At 42.4% G+C, this 27,150-nt stretch overlaps 1 protein-coding gene and 1 long non-coding RNA gene across 2 annotated transcripts in view; both read right to left on the reverse strand.

The window, feature by feature from the left end:
* LOC117979186 (uncharacterized) overlaps positions 1 to 8,344 on the reverse strand; it is a 51,903-nt gene extending 43,559 nt beyond the window's left edge. The window contains exons 1-2 of the long non-coding RNA XR_010109199.1: positions 8,186 to 8,344; positions 1,712 to 1,771 (exon numbers count right to left, since the gene is read on the reverse strand). This is a non-coding gene — a long non-coding RNA (uncharacterized LOC117979186). The remainder of the gene's footprint in view (positions 1 to 1,711; positions 1,772 to 8,185) is intronic.
* A 3,379-nt stretch (positions 8,345 to 11,723) lies between these two features.
* The window catches only part of SEMA4F (ssemaphorin 4F), a 57,678-nt gene continuing 42,251 nt past the window's right edge, over positions 11,724 to 27,150 (reverse strand). Inside the window, exons 16-17 of the transcript XR_008624330.2 lie at positions 13,776 to 13,862; positions 11,724 to 13,420 (exon numbers count right to left, since the gene is read on the reverse strand). The gene's annotated coding sequence lies outside the window, so the exon portion shown is untranslated. The remainder of the gene's footprint in view (positions 13,421 to 13,775; positions 13,863 to 27,150) is intronic.

Genomic DNA, 27,150 nt, shown 5'->3' on the forward strand with positions numbered 1-27,150 from the left:
AATACTTCACAAAGATGGTCATGAGAGTCTATAGGAGGTAAGTGGTCAGGGAAAAGAAAGAAGAGACTATACCAATCCATCTTTCATGGATTGAATTATGTATCCCCCAAAAATTCATAGGTTGAATTCCTAACCCTTAGTACCTCGGAATGTAACCTTATTGGGAAATAGAGTCACTGCAGATGTAATTAGTTAGGTTAGGATGAGGTCATAGGGTGGACTCTAATCTAATAGAAGGGGGAACTTTGGACACACCAGCATGGACAGCCATAGAGGGAAGATGATGAAAAGGAAAGTAGGGAGAAATGGTTATCTATCTACAAGCCAAGGAGAGATGCCTGGAACAGATCCTTCCCTCAAAGCTAACAGGAGGAACCAGTCCTGTTGACACCTTGATCTCTGTCTTCTGGCCTCCAAAACTGTAAGTCAATAAACTGCTAATCACCAGGTTTGTGGTACTTTGTTATGGCAGCCATAGGAAACTAATACACTGTCTTTTTGGAAACACATTCCTGCCTTCAACTACCTCTTCCTCACTTTCTCTTGAGGAATGATTTCTCAAAGCCACCCACCTGAGAGGGCTGGAAGCAGTGGTTACAGAATGAAGCATGTGTTTCTAACATTATAGGATGCCTTTTTACTGGAGGAGTGAGTGTGGGGTAGCTTTTTGGAGTCCTTGGCCAGTTTGCTCCCAGAACCCACCTGAGATATCAAAGAACTGACTTGTGATTGGACCTTGCTGAATAGAAAAGATGTTATCTCTAGGAGAAGCAATTCACATTCTCCCCACCTGAGAAAGGAATTGGTGCCAAGAATATTAGACAGTGGGTAAACCCCCAGAGGAGAAGGGAGACTCATTTCTTTGGAGCCACTACCGTCCCACTGGTGGCTCATCCAGATGTTAGAGCTGCAAGAGGAGGAACAATCTACAAAAAAAGGTAAACTCTCATTCTATCATTTTGTGGCTTGGCCTATGCTGAAATAACTATCTTCCTTGGCTAAACAAAGAATTTCCAAGAACCCAATACATGAAGGTCAATGTCATGGTGGCTGATATAACCACATGGGACCAAGCACAACCACATTCCTGGCCTCCCTCACTGTCCTGCTCAGCCTGGACCCACACCAGCTACTCTGCACTGCCCTCGCTAACATCCTTGGGACACTTGGCCCTTTTACCTGCCAGTGTCCCCAGTGGCAACCCTCACTCTAGATCACCCACGACCTGCTCACTCCAGGATTGCCGACTTTTGCTAGAAAAAGTGTCATAACTATACCACAGGACCCGCTAAGTATTCCCACTCCACAACCCTATCTGGGCCCTTCCTGCTTCCATGGTTATCCATCTGGAGTTAGCTTCCTGTTGCTTCCCTCCCAGCCCTTGCAAAGAATTCTCTAGGCTCCATGAGTCTTCAACTCCATCCCAGTGACTCTTACCATCAGCCAAGGATGTCACTTCAATTTTCTGGTGAAGTGAAAAGTCTTCAGGCATCTACTACCTCACCTCTGTTTCTCTCCACTTTGGAGTTTCTCTATGTTAACATCACTCCTTTTCTGTATTCCTCCTATTTCAGAGGAAGAGGTGGTGTTTTAATTTCCTTGACCAGGCAAACCCATCTGTTCTGGGTCCCATTTCTTATTATACCAATAATCTCATTTTTAAAAAATTTTCTTACAGAGCATTTTAAATGCATACACATAATTTTATTACCTTTTTATATCTTCAAAATCCTCTGGCTTATTTCACTTGCAAGCTCAAGTCTCTTCCAGCCTTAAAAACAAAACAAAAAATAAATAAAAAATAATCTTAATCATTCCACTTCTTTGAGCTACTTCCTAATTTCTTTCCATTTTTTAAATGGCCACTGTTTCCAACAGGTTACCTTTTCTTTCTCCTCTTTGTTTCTTAACTTTCTACAATCTAGTTTCAATCTCTATCACTCCACTAAAATTCTTCTTTCTTTTTTGTAACTTTGTTATTTTGAAATTTCAGTTTTTTAAAAAAGTTTGCAAAAAACTGTGAAGAGAGTTCCCATATATCCTTTGTCCAGCTTCCCCAAATTTTAACATATTACATAACCATAGGACATTTATCAAAAGCAGGAAATTAACTTTCAAACAATACTATTAATAAAACTATAGGCTTTATTAGAATTTCACCAATTGTCCTCCTGTTAATTAATTTCTAAAGCCATTCTTTTAAAAAAGTTTTCTACTAAAGTCATTTTAAACTTTGTTTTACTTCATAAATTCTGAATATAAAATTAAGGAATAATGAGTGGAAAACTTAGAAAATATGAAAAGATATAGGCCGGGCGTGGTGGCTCACGCCTGTAAGCCCAGCACTTTGGGAGGCCGAGGCAGGTGGATCACGAGGTCAGGAGATCGAGACCATCCTGGCTAACATGGTGAAACCCCGTCTCTACTAAAAACACAAAAAATCAGCCGGGCGTGGTGGTGGGTGCCTGTAGTCCCAGCTACTCGGGAGGCTGAGGCAGGAGAATGGCGTGAACCCGGGAGGCAGAGCTTGCAGTGAGCCAAGATCGCGCCCCTGCACTCCATCCTGGGTGACAGAGCGAGACTCCATCTCAAAAAAAAAAAAAAAAAAAAAAAGATATAAAGAAGAAAAAAAAACTACCCACAATCTGGCCAGAGATAAAGCTACTAATCTACAGGGCATACCAGGGACAGAAGAACATGTTAAATACCACCATGGAAATATCAACACAATTCAGACCGTGGATTTATTATTTATTTATTTATTTATTTATTTATTGAGATGGAGTTTTGCTCTTGTTGCCCAGGCTGCAGTGCAATGGCGCAATCTTGGCTCACTGCAACCTCCGCCTCCTGGGGTTCAAGCAATTCTTCTGCCTCAGCCTTCCCGAGTAGCTGGGATTACAGGCATGTGCCACCACGCCTGGCTAATTTTTGTATTTTTAGTAGAGACGGGGTTTCTTCATGTTGGTCAGGCTGGTCTCGAACTCCTGACCTCAGGTGATCTGCCCGCCTCAGCCTTCCAAAGTGCTGGGATTATAGGTGTGAGCCACCAAGACATTCAGTTCCCAGGGGAAGGCAGGAGACAGTGGCCTTCCTCTATCTCAACTGCAACAGGCTTTCTCCTCTTTTACAAATCCACCTCAACACAGACCCTTTACGGGTGTCGGGCTGGGAGACGGTCAGGTCTTTCTCACCCCACAAGGCCATACTTCAGACTATCACATGGGGAGAAACCTTAGACAATACCTGGCTTTCCAAGGCAGAGGTCCCTGCGGCTTTTCACAATGCATTGTGCCCCTGGTTTATTGAGACTAGAGAATAGCGATGACTTTTACCAAGCATACTGCTTGTAAACATTTTGTTAACAAGACACATCCTGCACAGCCCTAAATCCCTTAAACCTTGGTTCCATACAACACATGTTTTTGTGAACTCAAAGTTGTAACAAAATAGCTGGGGCAAAGTGGCTGGGGCAAAGTTACAAATTAACAACATCTCAACAAAGCAATTGTTCAAGATACAGGTCAAAATAGAATTTCTTATGTCTTCCCTTTCTACACAGACACAGTAACAGTCTGATCTCTCTTTCTTTTCCCTACAACTGTGGATTTCTTCAGGAAAAAATTCAAGGAAAAATAAAAGAGATGAAAGGGGAATCTGCAACTTAAAAAGATGTTCATAAGCTAGATTAACCAATTGCAAAAGGTGAACTTTGTGTGGATTCCAATTTAAATAAACTACAAAAATTATAAGACAATCAGGAATCTGAAAATCCTGAATATTTATTTAGTAATGCTAAGAAATTATTGTTATTTTTAAAGCATGATAATACTATGCTTACATAAGGAACATTTATTTTAGATATAGCTATTGAAATATTTATAGATGGAATGACTGCTTCAAAGTAATGGGATGGGGGAAATAGGTGGGGGTATAGGTGAAACAGATTGCCATGCACTAATAATTGTTAAAGTCAAAGGATGAGTAAATTAGGTTCATTAAAACATTTTCTCTGCTTTTGTGTATGATTTGGAATTATCCATTGTGAATGCTTTTTTAAAAAATGAATCATCTATTCAACATTCAAAGTCATTAAAAATAAATTTAGACTTTTTTGCCTTAGTTTTTCAAATACATAGCACAAAGAATCACATCGTTTAAGTCTGGCAAACACCAGCACAAAAGACCTTTTATATCCACCTGTGTCCTCCAGGTCTCACTAACCCAGCCAATATTTCCCTTGTCTGACTCACTCCCAAACTCTGCCCTACCCAGGCTGTTCTGCCTTCTTTGCCTTCTTCGCGACCCTTTTACTCTTGCCCTTTGCTACCCTCTTCCTGATCTTCCCTGGATCCTTCATGCAAGTAGCTCCAAGCCCTTTCTAATTTGAAGCAATCCAGTCTTTCAAATTCCAGTTCCATGGCTCTGCTCATAACCTTCTAATTCCATGGCTCTGCTCATAACCTTGCTTCACTCAATAAAAGCACAAGAGCCTGGCAGAGAACAAAGGAAAACTCCCTAGTATATGTTAATATTCTGTTTGTATTTAAAAGGTAGGCAGACAAAATAAACTTGGAATTATGTTTTATAGACATAATTGTATCCTCTTTTACGCTTTAATTTCTTTCTTTCTTTCCTCATTCTTTTCTTTAACATTGTATTATAAACACTTTGCCAATTCCCTGTTCTTTGAAAACCTGGTTTTTAATGTCTGTGGAATATTCTGTCACATACATGAGCTGTAATGTATTTATCTCATCCTCTTTTGTTAGATCCAGTGACCCCTTAGTTGCCAAAGAAATTCAGTCCTCACCCTCCTTGACTTTCTACAGTACTTTGACACTGGTGACCATGCTCTGCCTTAAAATGTTCTCTCATTGGCTTTCCTGATATCCTCTCAATCTCACTCCTGTCTGACTGGTCATTCTCCTGCCTTCTGTGACCTGTCTTCCTCCTGCTCCCTGAATAAAATCCCTCCCCAAGGTTCCATTAGATTCTTTCTTTTCCTCTCTTTACTCTCATTCCCTAGGTGGGTTCTTTCTCCCTTGGCTTCACGTGAAGGACTCCCAGATCTTATAACTTCATCCCTAACCCCTTCCCAGTGTCCCAGACCTGCATCAACCCTGTCTGTTGTACATGTTCACCAAAATATAGCCCAGTGCAGTCCCACCAACACGACTAAGCAACCAAAAGGAGCTATCCAGAAGCAGCTCAGCCTGCCTCCTCCCACCTGACCACAATGCTGCATCTCCTCAGGATTCAGCTCAATGCCTTGGATTCACCACCAACCCTTTCCTTCACCGTCCACTTCACCAAGTCACCAAGCCCTAAATAATCTACTTCTGACATGTCTCCCATGACAATTTCTTACTTTGAATTCTCACTGCTCCATTCAGACTGTGAATAGGGTCAACAATTTTCATCTCCCATTTGCATTCACCTCCTACTTGGTCTTTTCTCCTCCTCCTCTGTCTCTGTTCTCTCCAATCCATCTTACCAATCAATCTTCCTAAAGTCTGACTTTAGTTAGGTGACTTACCTGTTCAGTAATCTTCAGTGGCTCCCTATTACTTAACCAAATTGAATTCTGACATTTAAGGTACAATTTAATAGGACCTGCCAAACAATTTCCCTAATCTCACTTCTCTCTTCTTCCCACACATATCTTGGAGGGGGAATAGCATGGCTCCAGAGTCGAATCCCAACCTGGTAGTGCTATAGCCTTGGGTAAATTATTTAAGTAATCTGAGCCTCTGCTTCCCCATCCATAAAATGGTAGTATTAGCAGCATCTACCTATGTGTGATTATGAGGATAAGATGAAAAATATATATATAAAGTAAATAATATCCAGCATACAGTAGGTTCTTGATAAATATCACTTACTACTTTTATTGCATCACTGCAGTCAAACTGCATTGCTTGGTTTTCCCATATAAATTTTACGACTTATTTCCCCTCCTAATTTTGCTCCTACTCTTCCCTCTGCCTAACTTTGACACAACATCTTTGCCTTCTGAAAGCACCTCCTAGACTCTAAGGCCCTACTCAGGTGCTGCTTTCTCTGTGAACTTTTCTTTGACCACCAGCCACAGGAGCTCTCTTCTTGCTCCTCTGAATGGTAGCGCTCTGCTTCCAGCACTCTGAGGCATGTATACTGCCTTCTGGTGAGCTGTGTGAATGCTTTATCTCCTACAAATCAGGGCAGGACCATGTCTTCCTCATGTTTAATTTCCTCTACACTGTCCAGCACAGGATCTGGCACAAAGTTGAAACTCAGGAAACTTTAATGGAAAGATTGAGTGGATGACATTTCCTGTTTCTCATCAATAAAGTTTCATCTTCATACTCATCTGTTAAATATTTATTGTCTCTTTTTAATACATCTTATTAAGCCTAGGATTAATCAATATGGTTCCTGTTCTCTCAAAGCTCACAGCTAGTTCAGATTATACTTTCAGAAAGTAGAATGAAAACAAGTCAGGGCAATATTTAACAATGTGTTTAATCAACTATAATCAAATTTCATAATGTATAATCTAGACAGACAGTCATTCCCGGGTGGTCAATCTAGGGAGGAGTCTGTAGGAATTAGAAGGTGAGATGGGTAGGGGCAGAGGCAGAAATCTTCACCAGAAGGTTGAGCAGACAGAAAGGCAGTTGAATTCAGGTCAGGAAAGTAGGAGGAAAAATAATTTTACAGGAGAATAATCATACCTGCTTTCATGGAGGTGGGGGGCAAGTGGGACGGAGTGTAAACTAAGAGGAGTGTGTCATCTACTTAGTTAATGACTCTTTGTCTTGCAGTACTGGTGGAGGACAATGGACACCAGCTACATTGTTCACAAGTGGTAATTATCATGACTACAAACACCAGGGATTAATACTTACCTATCGAAGACCATATGAGTAATGGGTGTCTCCCAAGCCTGTAACTGAAAGCACCTTCTAGACTCTAAGGCCCTACTCAGGTGCTGCTTTCTCTATTATACAACTTCTATTCCTGGAAAATCAATGTTGATTAAAGAAGTTTCTGGCCAGGCATGGTGGCTCACGCCTGTAATCCCAGCACTTTGGGAGGCTGAGGCGGGCAGATCACCTGAGGCCAGGAGTTCGAGATCAGCCTGGCTAACATGGCGAAACCCTGTCTCTACTAAAAATACAAAAAAAAAAAAAAAAAAAAAAAAAAAACTAGCCAGGCGTGGTGGTGGGCTCTTGTAATCCCAGCTACTCGGGAGGCTGAGGCATGAGAATCACTTGAACCCGGGAAGCGGAGGTTGCAGTGAGCCGAGATTACGCCACTGCACTCCAGACTGGGTGATGGAGTGAGACTCTGTCTTAACAATAAATAAATAAACTTTCCTGAGTTTTTGCTTTTTCTATTTTGAGGCTCCCAATTGCTGTTCAGGTTAATAAGGTCACAGCTCTATGCTTCACCTAAGAGAAGAGGGTTTACCAGGAAGTCCGACTTGCCTCTCAGCCACAGATGGTTGTAAGGCATGAGCCGATTGTGAGTTGAGGTGTAATTGAAATAATCCTAGAAAGAAACGCACATGTCTGAAATTACACCCTTATATCTCATGAAGTTGTATCCAGTTCCCTTCCTAACAAATCCAAGCATTCCTGACGAAGGACACAGAAAAGTCTCTAATCTTTTGGCTTGAATGTGATTAGCATCCTTTAAGAGGAGGAGAGAAGGCATGGAACGAGACGGAGGAGGACAGGTCCCTGAGCAGGAAAGGTGAGGGACAAAATAACCCGCACCCTGTCAGGTCTAAAGAAGCCTCCTGTCCCTCGCCTGCAGACCTGGGTCCGATTCCTCTGCTCCTACAGGGGACAGCAGTACGGGGGAAGGCAGCTTGGTGGAGTCCGCAGGCGTCCCCCCTTGGAGGTGCAGCGCGGAGCTCGCAGTCCCCAGGCGGGAGAGCGCGGGAGGGCGGCCGGCGGGCTCAGGTCCTCGGTGGCGGGGGGGTGCAGCCATGTAAGGCCTTACGAAATGTGCAGAGCCGGCCCTGGCGCCGGCAGTACGGCTGCGGAGGGACGGACACCCACGCGAAAGACCGCCCCAGGCCCTGCCAGCCGCGGACTGCGGAGGCTTCCGCACAGGCGGGCAAACCGCGCTGCGTCCGCCCCGCCCCGCCCCGGCCCGCCCTGAGCCGCGGGGCTCCAGGGCCCACGACGCTTACTTAGGTGGAGTTTCCAGTTGAGCTCGGCTCGAGGGTTTAAATGGATGACGTGTTCCATCCGAAGTCGGAGTTCATGTGATCTTATTTCTGTGTGTAACTCCGTTCTCACCTCTATCCCTAAATTACTCTCTTCGGCTCCCACCCTGAGCGCCCTCGCCCGACAGCGATCGGCACTCGTGCTGCCACCTGCAGGTGAAAGGGGAAATTGAGCGAACTCAAGTTGGGCGGCCCACTGCTGGAGGAGGGCTTTCAGGACAGGGTAGCGGATATTCCAGATTACTGGAAATCCTGGAATTACTAAGATTTAGATATATTAAGCCCAAAGAGCACAACAATTGGCAAGAGACTTGATATAGCCTTCACATCCTCTGGAGGTTTTCCTTTGGTTTGTTTTTCCATTATGCGGATTTGGCAGGGGATGGATGATAAATATTTGCACGAATGCAATTTAGGGCTGTAAAACATATGTTCGCCACCAGGTCTTGTAATCGATGCACATCGGGCAGAGCTGGTTTTTTTTTTTACCAGCGCCACCTCCATGATGTTACTGTGGTTTCCATCATGGCAGGCTCCGCCCTGCCTATATTGCTCAGAAAGGGCCTTGTGCCATGACCAGTGGTCATACCTGGGTCATTCCTAGCCTGGCGGGTTACCCCATTACAATGTTCTCTGTGCCACAGCAAGTCTTTTTTCAGGCATTCCGATACCATGATTTTGAAAATGAATGATTGTTTTTAAAATCATTTTAGAATAATTCCATTAGCATTGTGGTTGAAGCGCCCTGGAGTCAGGCTGCCTGAGTTTGAACCTGACTCCAGTTTACTTACTTGGTGACCTTGAGAAAGTTATTTATTCTCTCTGTGACTTAGTTTCCTCACATACTGAATGGGAATAATATACAGGCCACATAGGATTGTGCGTTTTAAATGAGATAATACACACAAGCACAGGAATATAACATAAAAGAGGATGTGCTCTAAGCTCAAAATGTCCAAGAAAAAAAAAAAAGTGCTCTGAGCTCAAAACATCCAGTGTCAAAAAGTCAGGCTTTGACACTAGCTAGTTTGGGAATATGGGACAAATTACTTCACTTTTCTGAGCCTCAGTTTTCTCACCTGTAATATGCAGATGATGAGAGTATCTATCTCACAGGTTATTTATGAGAATTAAATGAGATAAAATGTCTTCCATGCTTAGACACAGTAAGGATTCAATAAATGCTAGTCTTTTAAACCTTAGCTAGTCTTTACTATTTTCAGCATTCTGTTGTTTGGAAGATTCTGGGTTTTAAACTCCCAGATAAACAATCTTCATCTGTTTGTTCACTGTTTTACTTTTGTATCTAGTACAATCATATGTAGTCCTTCTACCATCCTGGGAGGTAGGTGTCCTCATCCCTAGTTTACAGATGAAGAAGCTGAGGCTCATCGTAGTTTAGTGCTATGCCTGATATCATCATACAGCACCTGAAACCAGGGCACATACACAGCTCCACTCTCCAAGACTAGGGCTCTTTTTCCTGTATCACAGCTGCCTTTATAATTCCTCTAAATGTGATGAGCACTCATTTTATTTTACAAGTTTTGCTAGATGCCCATGCAGTGTTTGAAATTTTTCAAGTTATGGCAACTTCCTAAAATCAGACTTGAAAATTTCAAGAAACTAAAAGAAATATACTTAGAGCCTTTTCTTCATGGCAAACCTTTTCTTCTGACTTATTAATGGCTTATTAGGTGTTGCTTTCAGAGGGAAGCATGGAGGGGGCAGCAGGAGGGGCTGCTGGAAGTACCAGTTGCTCAGAAGTGACAGGTGTGTTAAGTTCATGCATCTCCCTCCTTCCTAGCACCCCACATTCCCCTTTTGAAATGTTCCTCCCCTGTACTGAAATTGCTTATTTTCGTCCTCTTTCTCCCCTGACAGACTGTGATCTCTATGAAGCTCAAGACTGTGTCTAACATGTCAGTTCTCTAAAAGTTCTTTCAATTTTATTTCTGTAAGAAAATAAATTCATAGAAGAAACACTCTTCAATTCAGGAGTCAGGAAACAAGATGACTTAAAAAAAAAAAAGAAAACAATAACAGATCCACACCAATCTGTAAATCAAAAGATTAGGGATAAATTTCATAATTTTGCCCAAATATCCAACTGAAGATCTTTCTTTGATGATTAGTAATATTAATAATGGTAACAACTAGCACTTATCAAATGCCAACCATGATCAGGCCCTATGATAAGCATGTTAGATGTATTGGCACATTCAAGTCCTGCAGTAACTCCATATACTAGGTACTCTAGTCATTGTCATTTTACTGATCAAGAAGCAGGCTAAGAGAGAGCTTGGGCTCATCAGCATCCCACAGCTAGTAAGTAAAGTAGCAGACCTGGACTTGAACCCAGGCCTGTCTGACACCGAAAGAGAAGGCTCTAACCACTGCCCTGTGCTGCCTTCCAAGGAGTGGCAGAGTGCAGCAGGAGTGGCAGCTAGCTCAGGGAGGTGCCCGATGTGGAACAATGGATGGGATGAGTGTGTGCATGCTTCCTACATGAACCAGCTTGATTTCTTCTCTTTTATTTATTTTCCACTTCATCAGCTGGGTTTGTACCACAGTCATCTTCTTTCGCTGTGCCTGGCATCCCTGTCCCTGACTCAAGCCCAGAGTGATCTCTCCCCTAGTCCTTGGCACCAGGGCAAGGGGAAATATCCAGTGTCAGAGATCTGCAAAGCCCTCCATGTGACCACCAGACAGATCGGTGCTCATCTTCCCAGCAAACTGCATCCACACCTCCGATGAGTGGTTTCGATGGTGGTCAGCTAGGCCAAGATCACGTCTCTCCCTCAGTAAGTCCCAGATGCCCAGGTCACCGGGAACAGCTGCCCGTTGCATGCTCTGTCCCCAAAGGCCAAATCTTTCTACTCAGTTCATGCAGTCCTGAAGCCTCCCACCCTCTTCCCATGTCCCCATTTGCCCCTACCCATCAAACCTCCCAGGGCCAGATCCTTTTACAACTGACTGGCACAGCCAATTCACTTGTGGGATTTGATTTCCAAATACTCAACAGCCCCAGTAATTTCAGCAATAATTGCACAGGCAGGCCCAGACCATTCACAGCTGCTGCGTCCAAGATTTTTTAAGGGATTTTTTAGAATTCCAAACTTGTTTTCTGTTATATTTGGTTCCAAATAATTAGTAAGCCCCATGACAGACCCTAGAAACCACCGATCATGTGCTGAACACCTGCAGGAAAGATAGTGGAACATCGAACGCCTTTATGCCAGTGTGGCACTTAAGGAAAAGTAACTATGACTAGAAAAGGCAGAGGAGTGGGTTGAGATTCTGAACTGGGTTCAAAGCAACTTCAGAGGCCATAGAGCAAGAAATTCTCGACTCCCAGATGCAGAGGAACCATCAGAAGAGCTTGTTGAAATGCAGATTCCAGGGCCGGGTGCGGTGGCTCATGCCTGTAATCTTAGCACTTTGGGAGGCCGAGGCAAGCGGATTGCCTGAGCTCAGGAGTTCAACACTAGCCTGGGCAACATGGTGAAACCCCATCTCTACTAAAACACAAAAAATTAGCCAGGCATGGCAGGGTGCGCCTGTAGTCCCAGCTACTTGGGAGGCTGAGGCAGGAGAATCGCTTGACCCCCAAAGGTGGAGGTTGCAGTGGGCCACGATAGCGCCACTGCACTCTAGCCTGGGCGACAGAGCAAGACTCCATCTCAAAAAAAAAAAAGAAACAAAGAAAATTAATTAACGTTAATTAATGTGTGACAGACTTATAGCTCATATTCTTCCTAAAGATAAAGTTTTTAAAACAACTTTATTGAGGTGTAATTGACATACAATAAAATACATCGATTTAAAGTGTACAATTTGATAAGTTTTCACATATGACTATGCCTGATAAACTAGCCCCACAATCAAGATAATAAACATATCCATCATCCCAAAAGTTTTCTCGTGGACTTCTATTATCTCTCCCCCTGCAACCCACACCCCATCACACCTAGGCAACCACTGATCTGATTTCTATCACTATAAATTATGTTAGATTTTATAGAATTTTATATAAATGGAGGCTTACAATATGTACTGTTTTTTGTCTGGCTTCTTTACTCACGTTAATCATTTTGAGATTCATCCATGTTGCTGCATGTGTCAATACTTCATTTTTTTCATTGCTAAGTAGTATTCCATCTCATAGATATTTATTCATTCATCCATTGATGGACATTTGGGTCGTTTCCAGTTTTTTACTATTATAAATAAAGTGTCTATGAGCATTCATATAAACTCTTTGTATGGATATGTGCTTTCATTTCTCTTAGGTAAATATCTAGGCATGGGATGACTCAATCACATGGTAGGTATATGTTTAAGTTTGTAAGAAACTGCCAAACTGTTTTCCAAAATGGCTGTGCCATTTTACACTGGCAATGTGTGAAAGTTCTAGTTGCTCCATATCCTTGCCAACACTTGATATGGTCAGTATTTTTTTTTTTTTTTGAGATGGAGTCTCGCTCTGTCACCCACGCTGGAGTGCAGTGGCATGATCTCGGCTCACTGCAAGTTCCACCTCCTGGGTTCTCACCATTCTCCTGTCTCAGCCTCCCGAGTAGCTGGGACTACAGGCGTCCACCACCATGCCTGGCTACTTTTTTTGTATTTTTAGTAGAGACGGGGTTTCACCGTGTTAGCCAGGATGGTCTTGATCTCCTGACCTGGTGATCTGCCCGCCTCAGCCTCCCAGAGTGCTGGGATTACAGGCGTGAGCCACCATGCCTGGCCGATATGGTCAGTATTTTTAATTTTAATCATTCTAATAGGTAACCAGTAATATTTCATTGTGGTTTTAGTTTGTATTTCCCTAATGAATGATGTTGAGCATCCTCTTGTCTCCAATCCATATATTGTCTTTGGTTGAATAGTTGTTCAAATAGTCGTCCTATTTGGGGAAGGGGAGATCGTTTTCTTATTATTGACTTTTTTCGTAGTTAAATCAGAGGAATAGATTTAATTCACTGTCTTATTAAGGTATTCCATACTTTATGTCCTTTACTTACCCAAAAGACACAAAATTGATAAAGAAAATACAAGCAAATGAAAAACTCAAGCGTTTCCCATAGAATAGCATAGAATGTTCATTAAGTTATTAAAAGCTCAAAGATAACTTAAATCAAATGCTTATTTAGATCCAAGAATTGTGCTTGGTTCCACCTCAAAAAGCTTCATAACCTAAAAAGGAAATAAATATAGGAAAAGAAAGCAAGTTCAAAGTTTTGAATGAATAAAATTAAAGCAAGCTCTAGAAAAGAAATTCTAAATGGAAACAACAACAAAAATGTACTTAAGAGCCAAATATTCTTGGAAACTTAATTCACAGTGCAACCATGTTGAAAGGTAGGACTTTTAAGAGGTGGTTTGGTCATGAGGCCTCTGCCTTCATGAACGGATTAATGCTGTTATGTTTCCCAGATAAAACAGGGTTCCTGATAAAAGGGTGATTTTGATCTTCTTACTTCTCTCTCTCTCTTTTTCTCCTTCTCGCTCTTTTCCACCCCGTCACACATATACACACATGCCCTCTTACCTTTCCACCTTCTGCCACGGGATGACACAGCAAGAAGGCCCTCACCAGATGTGAACCCCTCAACCTTGGACTTTCCTGCCTCCAGAACTGAAAGAAATAAATCTCTTTATAAATATTTTTTAAATAGCCAAATGCTGAACAGAACCGTTCAAAAACAGTAGATTACATACTGTATTATAATGGAGTGCTTTAACATGTGCAATATAGGCATATTATATATACTGGTTTTACAAACTATTTCCATTATTTTGTATTCGGCTTGCTTGTAAAATAACTTTTTCTATCTTGAACATCAGAGAGTAGCAAAAAACTGACTAAAACTGCCTAGAAAATTACATTAGGCTAAATTTTAATGTTTTAATATAGCTAGGCAATCTCCCTTTTATTCCTGAATGACATTTTCACTGAATTAGGATTCTGGGCTGACAGTTCTTTTCATTCAGGACTTGAAAAATGTGTGATGCTTCCCTCTGGCCTCCACAGTTTCTGATGAAAAATTTCTGTCATTTAAATTATTTTCCCTCTCTGTGCAAGGTGTCATTTCTCTCATTCTGTCTTGTCTTAGTTTGAAGAAGTTTGATTATGATGTGCTTTGTCATGGATTTCTTTTCAGTTTATTCTGTTTGAGGTTCATTAGCTTCTTGAATTATGCAATCACAGCTCACCGCAACCTCTGCCACCTGGGCTCAAGCCAACCTCCCACCTCATCCTCCTGAGTTAGCTGGGACTATAGGCACGCACCACCACACCAGCTCTTTTTGTGTTTTTTGTAGAGACAGGAATTTGTCATGTTTCCCAGGCTGGTCTCAAACTCCTGGGCTCAAGCGATCCTCTTACCTCAGCACCCCAAAGTGCTGGTATTAATGGGGTAAACCACCACGCCCAGCCTATTTGGCTCCTCTTTATGTCTTGTGTTTTCCTGCTGAGACATTCTATTTTTAAATTTGTTTTAAGCATGTTTATAACTACTCATTGCAGCATTTTTATAATGGTTTCTTTAAAATTTTTGTCAACATCCGTGTCATCTCAACATTGGCATTTGTTGTCTTTTCTCATTCAAGTTGAGATTTTCCTGGTTCTTGACATGATGAGTGATTTTCTATTAATTCCTGGGCTTTGGGGGAATTATATAAGACATTATATCTTATTTAAATTTTCTGTTTTAGCAGGCCCTGTCTGACACTGTGCCAGTCAGGAAAGGGGATTGCTGCTTCATAATTGCCAGGTGGTTGTGTAAGTCCACAGTCCTCACTTGGCCTCTGTGGACACTCCACTGGGGTAGGGTGTCTCATTACACCTGGTGAGGGTGAGGGTTCCAGGTCCCCACATGGCCTTCACTGACATAATCATTGAGGAGAAGGTCATTACAGGGCACATCACCCCAGCAAGGAAGGGTTGGGGTGCCTCATCACAGCTGAGTGAGGGGAAAAGCCTAGGCTCCTTTTTAATATGGGTCATATTTTTCTACTTCTTCTCATACCTGGTAAATTTTGCTTAGATACTAGACATTGTAAATGTACTTTGCTGAGTGTTAAATATTTTTGGACTCCTATATATATTTTTGAACTTTGCTCTGGGATAAGTTAAACTACTTGGAAACAGTTGGATCCTCAGGTTTTGATTTTATGATTTTTTTTTCAAGGGTGCTGAGAAGTGCTCAGTCTAGGGTTATTTATTGCCCACTTCTGAGGCAAGGACCTTCTGTACAAACTACTGAGTGCCCCAGGAATCATGGGACTTTCCAATCTGGCAGGTGGGAACTGGCACTATTCTCAGCCCTGAGTGAGCACTGAGCAGCGTTGCTTCTAATCCTCGCAGGTGGTTTCCTCACACACATGTGCTGATTGGTACTTAGTTGAACCAATCTTGAGGAGACCCCTGAGGATCTCCTGGGCTCTCTCTGTTCACCTCTCTCCTCTCCATCATCTATCCTGCAAACTCTAGTTGCTTTGGTCTCCCCATACTCTTATCTCTGTTTCCTCAACTCAGAGCATTTTCCAGGCTCCATCTGGGTTCCACCTTCCTGAACTGTGCCCTAGGAACTTCTTCAGGGCTGTAAGCTGGAGCAATTGTAAAACTCTCCTCACCTCCCAGGAATCACTGTCATTTGTTACCTGATGTTCATGTCTTGAAAACCATTCCTTCATATATCTTTATTGTGTTTGTTGTTGTTGTTGTTATTGTTTCAGGCAAGAGGGCAAATCTGAACCTATTACTCCACTTTGGCCAGAAGCAGAAGTCTTCAAGAGAAATTGTTAACCTTTTTTTAAAAAAAAAAAAAACTTTCATAAAAGCTGCAAGAATACAATGAACATTTACATACCTTTAACCTAGATTTACCAGTCGTTAATATTTTGCCTCATTTGTTTTATTTCTCTCTAGATAGTTGGATAGATGGATAGATAGATAGATAGATAGATAGATAGATAGATAGATAGATAGATAGATAATCTGCACACATGCACACATTATTATTGGTTTTGCCTAACCATTTAAGAGTAGGTTGCTGACATCATGCTCCTTAACCCCAAATACTTCAGCATCTGTCTTTTAAGAACAAGGATCTTTTTATATAACTACAGTATAATTAACAAATTTGGAAAATTTAGCATTGATAACAAACTATTATACAATATATAGCCTACATTCAAATTTTGCCAATGTACTTTATAGTAATTTTTTCCAACCCAGAATCCAATCTAGGATCATGAAATGCATTTATTTGTCAGATACATATTTTTAAAATATATTTTAAAATATAACCCATATGACTTCCTAGTTAGTTAAATGCAGGTAGCAGAAGGGTGAGATCCAGCCTTGTTCTGCTTCCAGGTAGCAGAGGAGAGGGAGTGGCCTACCAGGGATCCTGCTTGGTCACTGCCTCTGAAGCCTACTACCTAATCCCTGCCAGTTAGGGTGTCTCCTCTCCTCATTTGGCTCTTTGATGAGTGTGAAGTGAAAATGCTCACTCACTGAGAAGTGCTCAATGGAGTATAAAAATTAATAGAAATGAAATGAAGAGATTTCAAACAAATAGGCAAACTCAGAAGTGAAAATCAATGACACAAAAGTGGTAATGCTATAAAATAAATAAATGCAAAGAGATTAACCATGAAATATGAATCAGCAAACCTCATCCAGACAACCTTGTCCAGTACTGCCTGTGTCAGAAACTTCCCCACATCTACTCCAGACAACCCATCTGTCCCTACTCTTCCTCCTTGCCACTGCACCCACATTCTTTGGCTTTCGGGAAAAGCTCTAGCCTCAATTGCTGATTCCTGAAATCTGACATCAAGTTCACATCAGATCTCCCTCCCTGATTATGCAGCCAGATCTCCCCTCTATGCATCTCCATGACCCTATGTTTGTCTCACTCATGAGCCACTGATCTGGGTCTGCCTGGACCTGAAGTCTTTGGGTTTGTGGGTTCTGAGCCCCTCTAATACTGCAAGCTCCTGTGGTGTCATGGAAAAATTTTAAACCTGTATGAATATCGATAAGTTCTTTGGCGTCAGATCTGGTTTCAAATCCCACTGAATGTACAATCTTAGGCTAGTTTCTAATCTTCTATGAGCCTCAGTTCCCTTATCTGTAAACTGGAAACATAATATCCTATGCAATTATGGTAAAAATTAAATGAATTAAATTATACAAAGGATTCAGCTCATTGCCTAAAATGTTAAAAAAATTCAATAAATGTTGTTTCTCCTTCTCTTATTCATTTTTTGAATTCCCAAAGCCTAAAATGTGTTACTAGTAATTTAATGCAAATTAAAATGGCTTGTAATTACATGACTAATTCACATTAACCATAAAGGAATCAGAAAATATACAAAAAAAGAAAAGAAAAGAAAATAGAGAATAACTTGTAACCTCCAAACACCAAGATACTAGTGTATAAATTGATACATATCTTTTGAAACTTTAAAAATGTGCAAATATGGCCAGGCCCAGTGGCTCACACCTATAATCCCAGTGCTTTTGAGAGGCTGAGGCAGGAGGATTGCCTGAGACCAGCAGTTCAAGACCAGCCTGGACAATAATAGCAAGATCCCATCTCTACAAAAAAAATTAAAAATTAGCTAGGCATGGTGGCACACATCTGTAGTCCTAGCTACTCAGGAGACTGAGGCAGGAGGATCACCAGAGCCCATGAGTCAGAGGCGTCAGTGAGCTATGATTGTGCCACTGCACTCTAGCCTGAGTGATAGAGCAAGACCCTGTTTCCATAAAAAGTTTTTAAATACTCACTGTAAAATACTGTACATAGTGCTTTATAATCTGCTTTTTATATGATAATATATGACAAACATCTTTCACTGACCATAAATAGATTTCTCAATATTATCCATTATGGCTACAGAGTAAACCTATACAGGGATGTCTCTACTTACTCAACCAATTCCTTATTTTTGAACACTTAGATCTTTTGCAATTTTTTCACTATTTCCAGGCAATTACTGTGATGACAAGCTTGTAAATCTTTGTTCTTATTCTCAATTAAATTCCTAAGAGTGGAATTGCTAGGATAAAGAAAATGTGAAAATGTTAACACTTTTGAAATACATTGCGTAATTGCTCTCCAGAAAGATGTTACCAAATTATATTCCTCACCTACTCAGGGTATACGGTCATTCTTTGCTTGCCTTTGCCATGGGGAAATGGTATCTAATTGTTATTTTAATTTCCTTTTTTAAAAAATGTAATTTGTATTTAGAAAATGTTGGACTGAATAAATGCACTTCTCTGTCCATCCTGACCCTCACACCAAACCCATCTGCACATTTGCAAGCTTTCCCTTCTAGGATGAGTGGTCATGAAGAGAATATGATCCTAATTTGCATGAAACTGATGGACCCTTGGATTGAGGGGCAGGAGGAGGACCAAACGCATAGGAGAACAAAGGCATCTGCAGTGTTGGGAGGAGCTGAAGAAGAGCAGGGCAAATCATAGGATTCCAGGGCTAGCAGAAATGAAGGTCAGGATTATGGGGCCGGGTTTGGAGAAGGAGAGAAGATAGGAAGGGACAAATCCAGTGACCATTCAGAGGGCAACTGGGGCTCTGCTAGGGCTGGGAGCATTATTGGAGACGTCTGGCTAAGTGTGAATCCAGCCCGCATTGGTAGGCAAGTTACAGTTTCCACTCACTCTTGTGTCGGCTCGTTATACAATATTTGTCCCCTAATAATTACTTTTCCTCATCTCCAATTGGTTAGATAATAAAAGTAATAACAATAAACAATTATTGGTGCTATACTCTACATGCATTATCTAATTTGATCCTTACAATAACCTCATGAAGTTTACACTAGCCAATTGTACAGATAAGAAAACAGCCTGAGAGACGTGCATCAACTTGCTCAAGGCCATGTAGCTGGTAAGAAGGGATCCCAGTTGAGAACTCCAGCCTTTTTTCAAAGTAACTGCAATATTTTACAAGGGCTGACATCTTTATCCAACCCATGCGTCATACTAGATACTATTTCAAGTTGAAGGCCAAATTGCCATGAGAAAATAAAGGTAAGACTCTAGTAGCAATTCTACATGGAGAATGAGGAAAAGGAGATCAATAATGCTGCCCCTCTCCATACCCAGTCCACTATAGTGACTCATCTAAGGCCCCAATTATTCAAACATCTACTTTGTTAGAAAAACTTAGCACCTACCTCACCAAGCTGGGATGAATTTAATGTACTTGACTCTTTGGAGATTTGACACTCATTTAGGCCCAAAGAACCAATCTATTTCCTGATTCACACATCCTGCCTGTCTTCTCCCCTGTGCAGTCTAATCTAAAATGGGTACTAGGAACTCACTCTTCTCAAGCCCTACTTTACACCTGGCTACCACCCCCAAGGTTCATGTCTGTGTTCTTTGGGGCTCCTCTAACACAGACCACAAGTGGGGCTTGGCCACATCTCTAGAGTACAGGTACAAACCCAAAGCCTTAAGAAAGAGATGCAGGAGGACCCTCCTATTGGCAGCTCCTGGTGGTTAACTCAGAGCAATCTGTGGCCCCCTTGGATTTTCATGCTACAAAGATTTGGAAGTAGAAGGTGTTACTGAATCTGCAGGGGTTGGTTCCTACTGAGTCCAAAGGCTGAGCTTGACCTGAAAGACTTGTTCCCTCTCCAGCCAATTTGTCCAGGTCACGTGGGGATCCACTGAAGCTATTGTGATTGTTTTTCTGTGCCTGTTACGGTATCTCCCCATGACAGCCTCTTCCTGGAAAAGGCCAGGATTAGTGTTTCATTTTGGCCCATTGCAACACAAGCTGCTTCCCAGCAGCTAACGGGAGGGGAGGAAGGATGGAAGAAAACTTGCTTCACTATTTCGCGGCTAAGTTCCACTCCCTTCAGGAGACTTTTCCAGACCACTCATGCCAACAAGTCCTTGGGCTGCATCCCTTCCTGCTCCCCAGCTTCTCTGACCTTTTAGAACATTGCTTGTCTCCATGTACATAATAATGCCTTGTTTGTTCTATCACCAAAATTGGCATGTGAATCCTGTCTTATTTCCTTAACCAAAATGTGCATTTCTGGAGGGCTGGGACTATATTTGAAGATTTTTTTGTATGTTCCCCCAGCTCAGAAGATGACGTTAGGTCCCAGATCACTCTACTTAAAAACTCCAAATGAATCATCTCCTTTCCTCCAACCCGTAGTATTATTTATTTTGTTCAATATATGACCCCCAAGAGAAGGTTAGCTTCAGAAATGTAGGGATTTTCACCTGTTTTGCTCACTGATTTTTCTTCAGCATTTAGAGCAGTGCCTAACATATAGTAAATGCTCAATAAATACATACTGAATTAAAGGATTAATTCAGAAAGAATTATGAAGTGAACCACCAATATCTATGGGAAAATGACCATTTTCCATTTCAACTTTTCAATGAGTATTTTACATGTTTCTCTTTATGCATTTCAGGATAATTTCTTTAGGCTCCCAAATCAATTTCATTTTTTACTTTATTTCTAGCTCACAATATCCTAAGATAAAGCATTACTACCAGTAGTTAACTGAGCTTTTACTATGCATCCGTGACTATACATATTCTCATTTAATCAACACCCCCTCCCCTAGGTTGATCTATGAATCGTCTGGAAAGTAAATAACTTTCCTAGTCTCACAAGCAGTAAGTGGCATGAACCCAGGCCATTGATCATCAATCTGCTTTCCTGCCTGAACGGAATCCAGGTTTCTAGGATTCCCCTTGATCTTCCCTCCCTTGCAGTCCTCAGGCCCTAATTAGATGAGATCAGCCTTTTGATGAGAGACCAGGTCTGGAGATGCCCAGGAAGAGTTCAAAGTCCATACTAACAAAAGAACTACCATAGAGTAAGTTTATGGAAGAAAAAGAAAGTAAAACAACAATTTCTGATTGACAAAGTTGCTTCGTTGCTTCATTAGATGCTGATGAGCAATTTTAGCTGTACCATAAACATGAACTGAATGGAGATGACTGCAGATAGAACAGGTTTCAGGGCAGAGGAAGGAGTTAAGTTTTGGTCATCTTGAATTTGAGATGTCACTTCAACACTCAAGAGCAGATGTTCCGTAAACAGTTGTCAATAGTCTGAAGTTCAAGCAAGAGGGCTAGAGATATAAACTGGGGAGTTGACATCACCATGGGAGCTTGTTAAAAGCAAATGCCTCAGGGTTGCCAAACTTACCTCTTGGCTGTCAGGTCCCTAATCCTGATGATTGTGTTAAATGTTTTTGAGAGGCTCGGAAGAGCCATGGAGAGATTTCAGCGTTCCCCAAATTGCTGCAGCTGCAGCATTATGAAGCTCAAGTTTACCACAATGCCCTTCTCATCGGGGTCCCACTGGAACTCCATGAGTGTATGTGTGATCAATTGCAATTGCTCAACGGCTGGAATGGTTGACCTCTGGGATTACCTTTTTCCTGGGCTTCCAGGCTGCCCAAGACCCTTGTAAATAGACACATTCTTTTTAGATAGGTTAAAGCCATACTCCAGACCTGGGATCCAACTTGCTTCTTTTCAGTGACTTTGCATATCTCTAAACTGAAACAAGTGACACAGATTTCATAGTGTGATGTGAGAATCCTCCAATTTCATTTCTTTTCATACTCTAGGCACAGCATGTACCACTTCACCAACTACTCCATCAATATGCATCTCACCCCTGCCCCCAGCTGTGAAGATAGAGGCTACAAACAACGAGAGGTGCTGAGGTTGGGGGAGGGACTCACAGAGCATGGCGAGAGCTCAGAGCAACGGATTTGGGGTATCTGAAAAGTACTGACTGAATGAAAAGATTTTTTTAGCAGCATTGCGAACACAGCTGAGGTTGGAAATCATAAATTTGTTCTGGAACCACTCAACCTGGCTGTGGAATTCTCTATAGCTGAGTTCGACTAGAGAAAATAAATGGTAGGGCTGATTCAGGACTGGGAGATGGCCTGACACTGACAGGTGCGCAGGGAGAGCAAGGTGGGATTCATTGATGAGAATGTAGCTGAAAAAGCTAGAGGGTCCCCGGCTGGGTAAGGAAGGAAGGGAAACCCAGAAGGAACTGATAAACAGTGTCCCATCTCTGCCAGTGAACCAGCGATCACCTCAATAGGATGGAATGTGGGGGAATCCAGGAAAGGCAAGGCCAGAACAATGGAGACCCCCATGCCCGGTCCAGCTCAGTAACCTCAACAGCCCCATCCTCTCCCACAAGCAAGGCAGCGGGGGTGCTACACATTCCCCTCTGGCTAAGCCATACCCCACCCATCAGAGATCCCCAAATATCAGGGGCTACTGAAGGCTAAGTGTCCCAGGAATGCATCAGAACCTCCAGCTGAATCTCTCCAATTTCATGTTTTACTAGAATGACACTGGGGTATCTCACAGCATCAGATGAATAACTGAAGAATTAAGCCTCAAGAAAGCAGGAACCAGGAATTCTCCAGAGACCTCAAGCACAAGAACCAGGAACTGAAACACCATTAGAACTGTCTCTTCACCTTCCTTCTGTCCTTTGTTCTGCATGTTACCTTCACTTTCTTTTACTAAAGAAAGTTAAGAACATGGTCTCTGGAACCAGTGCCTGAGATTTGAATCCTAGCTCTGCTCTTCCAACTGAATGACCTTGAGCAAGTTACTTACCCTCTCTGTGCCTCAGTTTTTTTATGGAGATAACACTAGTGCCTACTTTGTATGATTGCTTGAGGAATAAATGATTTTTCTAAAGCACTTGGAAGAATCCCTCCCACACCCCCAGGCTCTGCCTTATCTAAGAGAAGAGTTTGGACAACAAGAGTATTAATCAGCAATCTAGCCTGCGAGGCTGAAGATAATAAACTGAGGTCCCATTCAGGCCAATGGTTGGATCCAATGCCATGGATGGGGTAGGGGGCAGCAGGAGCCATGGTGCTACTCAGGGTCAGGCAGGAGACATATCATTTAGTGAGGAGCAGGGGAATCTATTCCAACATGTGGTATTTATTCTCAGACCCTTACTCTACCATTGCTCCCTTTACTGGCAACAGATGACCTCATCTACTACGTCAAGGCAAAACCAGACATCTTGCCCTCTACCCTACCCCTACATTCTTTCAGAGATGTCTGCTCTGAAGCCCATCCACATTGCCTTTCCTCCCCCTCTGTGAATTATCTGTCCTTTCTGCAGATTATTTAAGAATAATTCCCTCCACTGTCCTTTCATGCCCCCAACGCTCTTCCTCAAGACCATGTCAGCCGTGGTGTTCTTCCCACTCTCCGCATATCTTCCACCCATTCTCCTCATATCTTCCACCTCATCCTCCTCCTGGCTCTTTCCATTAGCATTGAAACAAGCTCGGGTCTCTCCCACCCTAATCATAAATGGCACTCCTTTGACTCCCCTTCCCAGCTAGCAGCTCAAAAAGTTGTCTTCACTCCCTGCCTCCACTTCTCCCCTCCCATTCTCTCCTCAGCCCTATGTTCTCTAGTTCTCATTCTCACTTCTTCTGAGAAGCTGACAAATGCCTGGGCCTCTGCTATATTAGACATCACTGCTATCCCTATTTTGAACACCCTCGTCCCTGAGTTTCTACAGTAACACTCTCTTGGTCATTCCCCTGCCTCTCCAACCGCTCCTTCTCCATGTCTCTTGTATGCTCCTCCATCTTCCTCCACCTACCCTTGAACAATCTATCTTCCCACAGGTTCCATCCTCTCTTAATCTTACAGTTTCCATAGGTGACCTCAACTACCTTCAACCACCCCCAACATGAGCTAATGATTCTCAAATCTATATCCATTATCTTAGTCCTCCCTCTGAATGTCAGATTATTTATCCAACAGCCTATGTGGCATCTTCACTTGGAGGTCCCCCTGAGGCATTGCAAACTCAGCATGTGGGTGTAGGGGATAGTTCCTGAAGCCATGTCATGTGGAGAATGGCTGAAAACCTAGGAGGTATCTGATCCACAGAGGTGACTCAGATGGATTATGGTAGTAAAGTGGGCCATAGTCTGGGTCAGCTGGGAAAGGTGCTGGAGATATTCTGTGCGTACCCCAAGGGGTGACATGAGGACTAATGATTGGAAAATTGGAAAAGACAGATTTCAGCTGAACCTAAAGAAGACCCTTTGGAAGTCAGAGTAGCTCAAAGGTAAACTTGGGTACCTTGTAAGTCACCTCAGTTATTGACAGCATTCAAGCACCAGGCTTTAAACTCCCTCAATAAGACAGGGCACAGTGGCTCACACCTGTAGTCCCAACACTTTGGGGAGGCCAAGGCGAGAGGATTACATGAGGCCAGGAGTTTGGGACTAGGCTGGGCAACATGGTGAGACACCGTCTCTACAAAAAGAAAAAAAAGAAAAAAAAATCCCTCAAACTTCAGGAGTCTGTGATTCTGTAAGAAAGCAAAATGGAGCTTATGCAGATTTGACGAAATACCATGAAACCTGGTACTACTGCTGCTTATTAATTGGGCATTGGTTTGCTGGTGGGGGCTCTGACCCTCTGAAGTGGAAATAACAACAGGGATGTTTTAGGATACCTGAGAGAAGAGAAGAAATTGAATACGTTCTCAAGTGGGAAGGACTGATCGTCAAAGGAAAACTCACCATGGCATGACTTTCTTGGAGGTATTTGTACTTAGTTATATTTGTAAGGAACCTCTCAGTGGATATGGATTTGGCATGACTCGTATTGCAGTAGGGCCTTTGTGCTAAGGTTCTGTTTCAACAAACCTAACGAGATATCCTTTGAGGCAGGGCCCCCTGAATCTGGGTGGAGTAAAATGGCCTGACAACCAGGCTAGGAAGGACTTTTGTGACTGAGTTTACAGATACCTCTGCCTTCTAAGCAGAGGACAGAAGACAAGAATTGCTGTCTGGAAAAGGATAGCTCCCACTTACAGCCAGCTCCATGAACATCTATAAGACAATGTACCCCAACTCTATGACAGCTCCATCCCATCCCATCCCATAATATATATCATACTTATATTTTCTTGCTTATGTGGCTCCTACAACCTTTGCTTCCTTTCTCCCCATTTAAAACCTTCTTATGAACAGATTTCTCTGACTTGCATCTAGCTTTTTCATACCTGGATTTTCCAGCTTTGTCTAGTCCCTTTGAATTCATGATTTAACTGGATTATTTCCCATAGCATCACTCTTAGACCTAGGACCTATGTTTTAGAGGGTTCTTCTTTGGGGAAATCTATGGTCCCTAAGGGATGTGCCCATCTGGAGTCCAGACTTCTTTCTGGGCCATCTTGCAGGTACCTGGGACCCTGGGATTTCCTATCCAAACAGTCCTGATCCTGATTCCAGGGCCTGGACAAGCATCTTCTCTGGGTCTGGAGAGGGGACCTTGCTGCCTGTGAGTGAACTCCCAGGCCTGAGGGGTGGCTGAGGCCAGTGCACAGGGCTTTTTGAGATGCAGGATGGAGCCAGGGCCAGGAAGAGAAGGGGGAAGACTGGGGGCTGGGATCCTCTGTTTGTACTGCTGCCCTGGCCCTGCTAATCCTAGAGGTTCCAGGTACGAAGATGAATGAGGTCCAGTCCCTGGCCCAAAGGAACATCAAGAATACAAGTAAACTAGGGATCAAAGTTGAACTAAAGATTGTTTCTTTCTTCTATCTAAAGCCTGGAGCCTGGAGAGGCCTTCAATGTGCTGCTCTCTACTCCCTCTGAATGATCTGCACCTCCCCAGCAGGAGGCAACCCCACCTCAAAGTGTTGCCCTCTCAAAATGCTCTCCAGTTCATCAAGACCCCAATCTTACAACTGGGGCTCATCTCAGAAGAGAAGAGGGTAGTAAGAGGGTGCTATCTCTTCCCTCTGTGCCTCAGCTTCTTCATCTGTCAAGCGGAAGTCATATCTGCCCCCTCACTTCTCCAGGATTACTTTGAGGATAAAATTAGAATTGATCACCTGATTGCCCAACATTCAAGGCTATTCTAAGCAACAGCCTCTCAAAGAGAAGTGCAAGAAAGAGCTAATCTGGGGTGACAGACACTGATACTCTGGACTATACATTGAGCTCTAGCCATGCCAAGTTCTTGAGTCAATGCTGGTTTTCCATGTCACCCAGCATGCCTCAGGACTAATGCCCCCAAGTATGTACTCAAGAGATGAAAGAATTTAATCTTAGTCCAAGAAGACTATAAGCTGGGAAGACAGCTCTCCAGCAAGGGCTAACTCTAGCTGTGGGTAGACAGGCACACTTCTACTCTGTTCATGGAAATGCAAAATGGTACAGGCCTTTGGGAAAGTATTTTGATAATATTCGTCAAAAGTACACATGCAATTACTCCTTGACCTTGCAAATCCATTTCTGGGAATCCACAAATATACATTCTTATGAGATGACATATGTACAAAGTTAGTTATGACGCCACAGGTTGTAAGAGCAAAAGATTAGAAATAACCCCAGGGTCCATAAATAGAGATTAGTTAAATATACTATGATTCAGCCTTACAACACAATAATTTAAAACAGAACAAGGACACTTTCTATGCACTTATGTGGAAGGATCTCCTTGATATATTGTTTATGTAAAAAATAATGGAAATAAGAATGCATTTTAACATTTTAATTTTTTCTTTCTTTTCTAAAAATATTTTTTATTTCCATAGGTTTTTGGGGAACAGGTGGTATTTGGTTACATGAGTAAGTTCTTTAGTGGTGATTTGTGAGATTTTGGTGCACCCATCACCTGAGCAGTGTACACTGAACCCAACTGGTAGTTTTTTTATCCCTCACCCCCTTCCCACATTTTTATATTTGATTGTATTTTCACAAAGAAACACTAGAAGGGTACAGAAGAAATTAATAAGAGAGGCAGGGCCGGGCGCGGTGGCTCATGCCTGTAATCCCAGCACTCTGGGAGGCCGAGGCGGGTGGATCACCTGAGG

Source organism: Pan paniscus, chromosome 12 (assembly GCF_029289425.2).
Source record: "Pan paniscus chromosome 12, NHGRI_mPanPan1-v2.0_pri, whole genome shotgun sequence".
Taxonomy (NCBI): Eukaryota; Metazoa; Chordata; class Mammalia; order Primates; family Hominidae; genus Pan; species Pan paniscus.